Raw genomic sequence first — 7,573 nt, 5'->3', positions numbered from 1 at the left:
AGAGCACAGGCTCAGTTGTTGTGGCCCACGGGCTTAGTTGCTCCACGGCATGTGGGATCTTCTCGGACTAGGGATCAACCCGTGTCTCCTGCATTGGCAGGCGGATTCTTAACCACTGTACCACCAGGGAAGTCCCAGCTTGGATTTCTGTTTCTGGAATCTGGGACTTGGTTTAATATAACAAGAAGAAATCCATTGTATTCAGACAAATGACAAGAAAGTCATTTTAGAATTCCAATTTAGCTTCTACCCTGGGAAGGGACTGTCTCAGTCTGGTAGACTTGCTCCTTTATTTCCATGCCAATGACATGGATGTCCTCACTATTAGGCCCTCTCAGGCCTGATGAAAGTGGGTGGTGTGTACCCTGACCACCTAGCAGCAGAGGGGAGAGTCAAGTAGTGTTCTCTTTGCATTAGGGCCCAAGATTAGTTTCTGAGGCAGCTCAAAGCCTACACTTTTCATTCAGAGGAAGGCTATTCACCTGAGCCTGGCTTCTCACTGTCCTCACCACCAAGTCCAGATGCCCCAGCTTGACATCAAGGCCCTTCAAAGACCTGCCCATTCTTGACATTCCTAATCCACAGGCCCACCATCTTGCCCTCCCGGCTTCAGCTCCTCTCTGGGCCTTTGTACATGTTTTTCTGTTTGTTTTGGGGGTTTTTTGGCTGCGTTGCATCTTTGTTGCTGTGTACGGGCTCTCTCTAGTTGTGGTGAGTAGGGGCTACTCTTCGATGCAGTGTGCAGTCTTCTCAGTGCATTGGCTTCTCTTATTGTGGAGCACTGGCTCTAGGCATGCAGGCTTCAGTAGTTGCAGCACGTGGGCTCAGTGTTTGTGGCACACAGGCTCTAAGGTGCAGGCTCAGTAGTTGTGGTGCATGGGCTTAGTTGCTCCACGGCATGTGGGATCTTTCCAGACCAGGGATCGAACCCGAGTCCCCTGCATTGGCAGGCAGATTCTTAACCACTGCACCACCAGGGAAGTCCCATGTGTATTTTTTTAAGAGGTCAATATTTCCAATAAGTTTTCTCTGATTCCTCAAACGTTGTTGTTGCCCCTCCTGTGATCTCCTTAGCCTCCCGAAGTTAGCCCTGTCACAGCATTTCTTACATCACATTATATTTTTCTATTCACTTGTCTGTCTCCCGTGCCAGATGGTGAGATCTAAGTGAGCAGGTCAAAGTGCACAATCCAATTCAACCCCATTTGCCATCAATGAATATCTGGTGAAAGAGGGGATGAATACATGAAAGAATAAGTGACTTCATGTCCTCCTGGCCTCACTCAGGTGGGGGAAGCAGGGCGTCCACAGTGAGTCTTCAGAACTGGGGGCTACCAGCTGCAGCCTGGAGTGCTGGGTGGCTGGGACCGGGTAAGAGCTGTGTGTCAACGCAGAGTGAGCGCCCTTCCCAGAAGCCCAGACCACCCCAAGGAGCAAGTCGAGGCTCTTGGGAAGTGGGAGAGGAGGCTGGGGGGGGGGCAACATGACCTCTCAAGAAAGAGTGGATGCAACATGGAGTGTTCTGATGTGATATGTGGTCTGTAGGGTAGTTTTATTCTGTACAGTAGGGGTGGTTGTTTAATATTTGAAGTTTCCTAACTGGAATAATACACTCCAGAGATGGTTATTTAGCATTTGAAAGAGTAATCAGAAGCCCCTCCGCCCCCAGGGGTGGAAGGGACAGCATTACCACAAGGCTCAACCTTATTTATCTCCAATCAGCATCAGGGGGAGTGTCGTTTGCTGTAATGGGTATGAGTAAAGCGTGTTCACTGGTGAAATGAGCAGCGTTGACACCTGGGTTGACTAAAACTATTGTACAGGCATCTTCCTGGATGAACAGGTGAACCCAGCAGCCTCGACCTTGAAGTGGCAGCCAGACCCTGAGGATTCCCTCCTGTATTGAGTCATTTTCAGGGCTTTCTGTGCCCCCACTAGAAAGCTAGCGAAACCTACTGCCAGAATGCTGATACCTACCTGCATGAAAGGTGCTCATCAGAGATAGAAAGTTCTCTGGTGACTCAGAGACTTCATCAAACTCTACAATAGACATGTGATTGTATTATGCCCACTAATAGAAGTATATATGAAGGAATTCAGTCTGAGATTTGGTTCATTGTACTAACTGGTTTTCAGGGGTGGGAGCGATGTCTAACAAGTAGAGGCCTCCAATAGTGGCCAACCAAGAACCTAATCATTGTGACTGACCAAGGTGCCTTAAGCCCATGTGCAACATTATGTTAAGGACTAAAGGAGGGGCTTGGGCCAGCAGGCACTATTACTCAGATAAAATGCAAGCGCTCTCGCTACTAGTCTGAACTGCTATAGCCACGGTTTGGTACCAAACTTTGGCCAATTCTGGTGGCTCTTTGCAGTGCTGCACAGATAGGCTCTTGGAGTTTCTAATGAGATGAGATTCTCTCATGTACCAGCAATATTTGCTCCCACCCAGTGTGGAATTATTGAGTAGAGAATATGGTACTTAAAGGATTAACCATGATACTTTTTAATTTCCTTTTCAGATTGAATTTAAGGCATCTTTATGAAACAAGGATCAAAACCATGATTATTCTTGAAAATTAAGAGTAAAATGGCAATCAAACATTCACTTATTTCAACAAAAGCAGGTTGACATTCATTCATGAATCAACAACTGTTTCTCAAGTATGTATTAAGGAGACATCTAAGTTGGAAGTTTATTTCCTTTATTATTCTAAGCAAAGCTGTGGTTATGATTTAGAGAATTTTAAATAAAATGTTCCGAGGACAAAAAGCACTAGCCATTCTGTACAGGCCCCAGGAGGCATAAGGACTCCAACAGGTGAGCAATTTGCATTCTCTCCCAGCCACAGCTCCTGCGCTAGCCTGGGTCTGGGTAGCCTTTGACATTGACAGGTTTGAGGTGCTCCATAGCTGGTCCAGGTTCCATTAGGCAGATTTATGCTGACAGCAGCTGGAATCTGACAGCCTTCCCAGCACTGGAGACAGGTGAGTTTTTTGGTACCTGGCATGGTGACAGCTCTGATGTGTCATCCTGCTATTATTTTTAGGTTTGTGCTGGGTGTGGGATTTCCCCTGGGATTTGCACATGAAAGGAAACCAACTTGACAGGCAGGAACAGGCATGTTATTGATCAGTGAAAAAAATAGGCCACTGCACGCCTGGTCTAAATCTTGGACACCAAATTTCCAAAGAGATTAGGAATATCACTTCCTGTCCGTTCCCAACCTGGCTTCTGAAAGGACTCCAACAGTCCTCTTAGGTCTTGATACATTTTAATAACACCCTCAATGTTTGAAGATTAATGACTTTTCCAATAGAGAACTGATTGCAGTTGCTACACAGCTGATTAATTTACTTCCAGGAAGGCTGGGTGTATGTGCATGTCCCAGCACCTCCTAGCAGATGCTTCTGGGCGAGGGACCCCACTTCCATGTTTTAATTACTCCCCTGATTATCTCAGGCTGGACCTCTCCCCTCTCTAGACCAGCACCTCTTTTAGCAATCCACCCCCATCTCTCATCAGAGAAATTCCATCCTTCTAATTCCTCAGGCCAAGAACCTAGATATTATCTTTGACTCTCTTTCTTGATACTTCACATCCAATTTTTAGATATTTGTCAGTTTCTAAATATATTCAGAACATCTCACCACTTCTCTCCATCACGACTACCTCCTGGTCCAGGTTGCCATCTTGCTTGGATGATTGGAAATTTTCACTGCTTTGCATCTTTCACGGTCTACTTTCCACCTCTACTATTCCTACTGCTCATTTGTTTTATGCACTTATCACCACCTGATATTTACACATCTCTACACTCTAGGTAAGCCTAAGGGGTCAGACTACCATCTGGCACAAATATCTGTCAATATTTGGTGGATGAATGAATGAATGAATGCCCCACAGGCAGACCTTGAGGAGCTGATTCCCAGTATATGATGAATGAACATATACTATAGCTTATAAAATTCCATGAGGCTTTATCCTGCTGCATCCAAAAAAATGGAATAACAAAAATTAGGGAACAAAGACCACAGAGCTCCATTCATTCCCCAGCCTCTAGGCATAGTAACCTCTAACCTAAACGAACATGGTGGGCAGCAGCTGAAGCCCAAACATCCATGTATAGTCCCTCCCTTCTGCCTGAGAGAAATTGGTATTTACTGTTTCAGGGCTCTGAATGCTAAAGCACCTGGCACCAGGAATCGAGGACATGGTAGTGCTGGACTAACCTACTGGCACTGATAACCTGCCCCAGGCCTTTGTGACTACACGTTATCACATCCCCAGACAATTCTTCCTTGTGGGAAACAGGAGAAGGATGGGATGGAGCCCTGGGTAAGAGAAGCCTGTTTAGACCTGAATGGTATGTTCACTACCCAGGGCATAAAACTGCTTTGAAGCTGATGGGCCTTAAGTTATTCATCTACCCAGAGGTTCCTCATTGACCTCATGCTTTCCTCCTTCGAAGAAACCAAGACAGCTAGTTTAAGTTTTACTATTAATTTTATTCAGTCAATAGACAGAAGTATCTTATCTACATAGTGGAGGTTGCCGAGGAAACTAAATTGCAGAGAGAACAACACACTTCATTTCCTGCTGGCCTTCGCTGCTGACTTGGTGACCTTGGCTGCAGACCCTGTCTTCTTCTCCACAGCCTTGATGACTCCAACAGCCACTGTTTGCCTCATGTGCCGCACAGCAAAACAGCCTGGAAGAGGGAGGAAGGAAGAAAGAGATTTCTGGAAAGAGGCACAGAAGGAAAAGCTCGTTGGCCTCAGTCAGAGGTGATTTCCTCAGTCCCTGGCTCACCTAGAGTTGGGTACCCAGAGAAGGTCTACACACACATGGCCTTGCCAGGAATCACGTGCACTATGGCAGTGTCGCCTGATTTCAGGGCCTTGGGGTTGTCCTCCTGCCTCTTGCTTGAGTGCTGGTCAATCATTTCCCTCCATTAAACTTGCTAGAGACGTGGGCCGTGTGACTGTCCAGTACCGGGGAATAGCCAGTGTGGATCTGTCCCGTGTGATTCAAGATGATCACCTGGCAGGGGGAGGGGGGTGGAATTAGAAGAGATCCGATGGCACCCGTGATCTGGGGCCAACCCTTGAACAACCTGGGGCTTCTGTTGAAATAAGGGCTAATGTCTAGCAAGCATTTCCATCACCACCAAGCACCAAGGCCCTTGGCCTCTGGAGCAGCTTACCTGAGCCACAAAGCTGCCGGCCTCCATGGGAGGGGTCGTTCTTGCTGTCTCTGACCACACTGCCAGACGGGATGTCCTTCACGGACACATTCTTCATACTGAAGCCCACACCGTCACCGGGCAGGGCCTCGTGGTGCATCTCCACAGACTTGACCTCAGTGTTAATGTTGCCGGGGGGAACGGTGACCACCAGGCCAGGTCTCAGGAAGCCCATCTCCACTTGGCGCACAGGCACAGAGCCCATGCCTGTGCAATGGGGAGAAGGGCAGGCAGAGAGACTCTAGACCCACCCAGGGAGAACCGGCTTCCAGGCAGGTCCCTTAGTCCTCCCACCTGCAGAACTAGTAGGAGGCGCCTGAACCGAATGATTGGCTTATTCATGCTGTGTATCTATCTATCAGATAAACTGGAAACTCTGGAGACTGTGGTACTTTATCCTAGCTTAAAAGTCGGGATCCGAACCCTGACAAGTCAGACACCGGACCTCATCCTCAGCTCCTTCATTCCTCAAGAAGCCCTGTCACCTCACCTCCAATCTTGTACACGTCTTACAGAGGCAGCCTCAGGGGTTTGCTGATGGGTGAGAGGATGGAGTCCAGAGCTTCCAGCAGAGCCACTCCGGTGGCATTTCCCTCCTTTCGCTCAACCTTCCAGCCCTTGAACCAGGGCATCTGTGGGATGGGGGATGGGGATGCGGAGTGGAGGTGAGCCTTGGGCGTGGCTCCCAGCACGCACACCCCAACAGGACCAGGATCAACACCAGGACCCGTGCTGGCCCACCGCCCAGGGACCCAGCCCGTGCTCACGTTGCTGCTGGGCTCCAGCATGTTGTCGCCGTGCCAGCCCCAAGATGGGCACGAAGGCCACAGAGGTTGGGTTATAGCCGATCTTTTTGATGAAGGCTCTCACTTCCTTGGTGATCTCGTGGAAGCACGTGGCGCTGTAGGCAGCCTCTGTCGAGCCCATCTTGTTGATGGCCACCCTCAGCTGCTTCACGCCAGCAGCGCGTGCTCGTGGGTCTGCCCGTTCTTGGGGATGCCCGCCTTGAACTTGCCCACGCCGCCTGCCACGATGAGCACTGCGCAGTCGGCCTGCAGGACACAGACGCCACAGGGTCAAGGGGTTAGTTAGCGGAGGGGCTGCTGCATGGGCTGGGAAGCCTGCTAGATGTTCTGGCAGTCCCAGTCCCCTTGGGAAATCTCGGTGACCCGATACTCCCCAGAAGCTGACCAATTGGTGGGTCCCTTGGTTGCTGCTGTGTGCTGAGGCCCCGCCTCCCAGTTAAACTCTCACCTAGTCTCATAAATGAGCTTTTTAGTTCCTTTCTCCCAGATGCACCCCAAGTGATCTTCTTGTCTGGGTGTCAGAAAACCTGGTCCCTGCCCCAGCCCAAAAGGGTGACCGTATCTTAGCCTCATTAGAGTCTGTCCTCTGGTTCTTTCAGAATTGATGATTAGCATGGGTGAGGAAAACCTTCTAAGGCTTATGATACGGTCCTTCCTGGAGTCCCTGGAAATAAAGCCTGAGTTTCCTCCCCTTACTCTTCCTGTCCTCATCCGAAAGGGAGGGCCCCGGGAACAAAGGCTGCTTTACCAGGCAGGTGCCTGTGATTTATGTTCATGGGGCATCGATGATGGTGATGAAGTATTTGCTGGTCTCAGACTTTCACAGGGAGATGTCGATGGTGATGCCATGCTCTCTCTCTGCTTTCAGTTTGTCCAGCACCCAGGTGTACTTGAAGGAGCCCTTACCCATCTGCGGAGGGATGGGGAGGGAGTAGAGCACACTGATGGCGAGCAAGGGGGTCTATCCTGGGAAATTCAGTGGCACCACAGACCTCACAGAACACCCTGTGTTCCGCGCTCCATCACCAGACTGCCCGGAAGTGGGACATCCATCCTCCAACCCCCTTCCCTCACTGCTAGACACCAACACTGCGGGTGGGTGCCTTACCTCGGCTGCCTCCTTCTCAAACTTCTCGATGGTCCTCTTGTCGGTCCCCCTCACTTGCAGATGAGATGCCCTCTGGTGGTGGACTTGCCAGAGTCCACGTGGCCAATGACAACGATATTGATATAGGTCTTCTCTTTGCCCATAGCCACGGGTTCCTTCCTTCAGTCACTGCTACAGGGGAGCACAGGGGTGGGTGAGGCCAAAGCATTCCAGACCCACTTCTCTCCTCTCCTCGCCTCCACTCTGCTCCTGCCCAGCACCCCCTCCCCACTGCGCAGCCTAGCTCAGAGTCTGGGACATGGTGGGGTCACCTGAAAAGTACAAGACGTGCCAGGCTTGCACGCTGGCAGGGGTCACGACCCCAGGGCCATCGCTGGTACTTCCAAGCAGTCCTGGCCCAGCCCGCCTTCCTC

The 7,573-nt window shown here is 50.1% G+C and overlaps 1 pseudogene; it reads right to left on the bottom strand.

Annotated features, from left to right (window-relative positions):
* Positions 1–4,590: 4,590 nt before the first annotated feature.
* Positions 4,591–7,303, bottom strand: LOC130860325 (elongation factor 1-alpha-like; annotated as a pseudogene).
* Between the last annotated feature and the right edge of the window lie 270 nt (positions 7,304–7,573).

Source organism: Hippopotamus amphibius, chromosome 9 (assembly GCF_030028045.1).
Source record: "Hippopotamus amphibius kiboko isolate mHipAmp2 chromosome 9, mHipAmp2.hap2, whole genome shotgun sequence".
Classification (NCBI taxonomy): domain Eukaryota; kingdom Metazoa; phylum Chordata; class Mammalia; order Artiodactyla; family Hippopotamidae; genus Hippopotamus; species Hippopotamus amphibius.
This window is presented reverse-complemented; position numbering and strand designations above follow the sequence as displayed.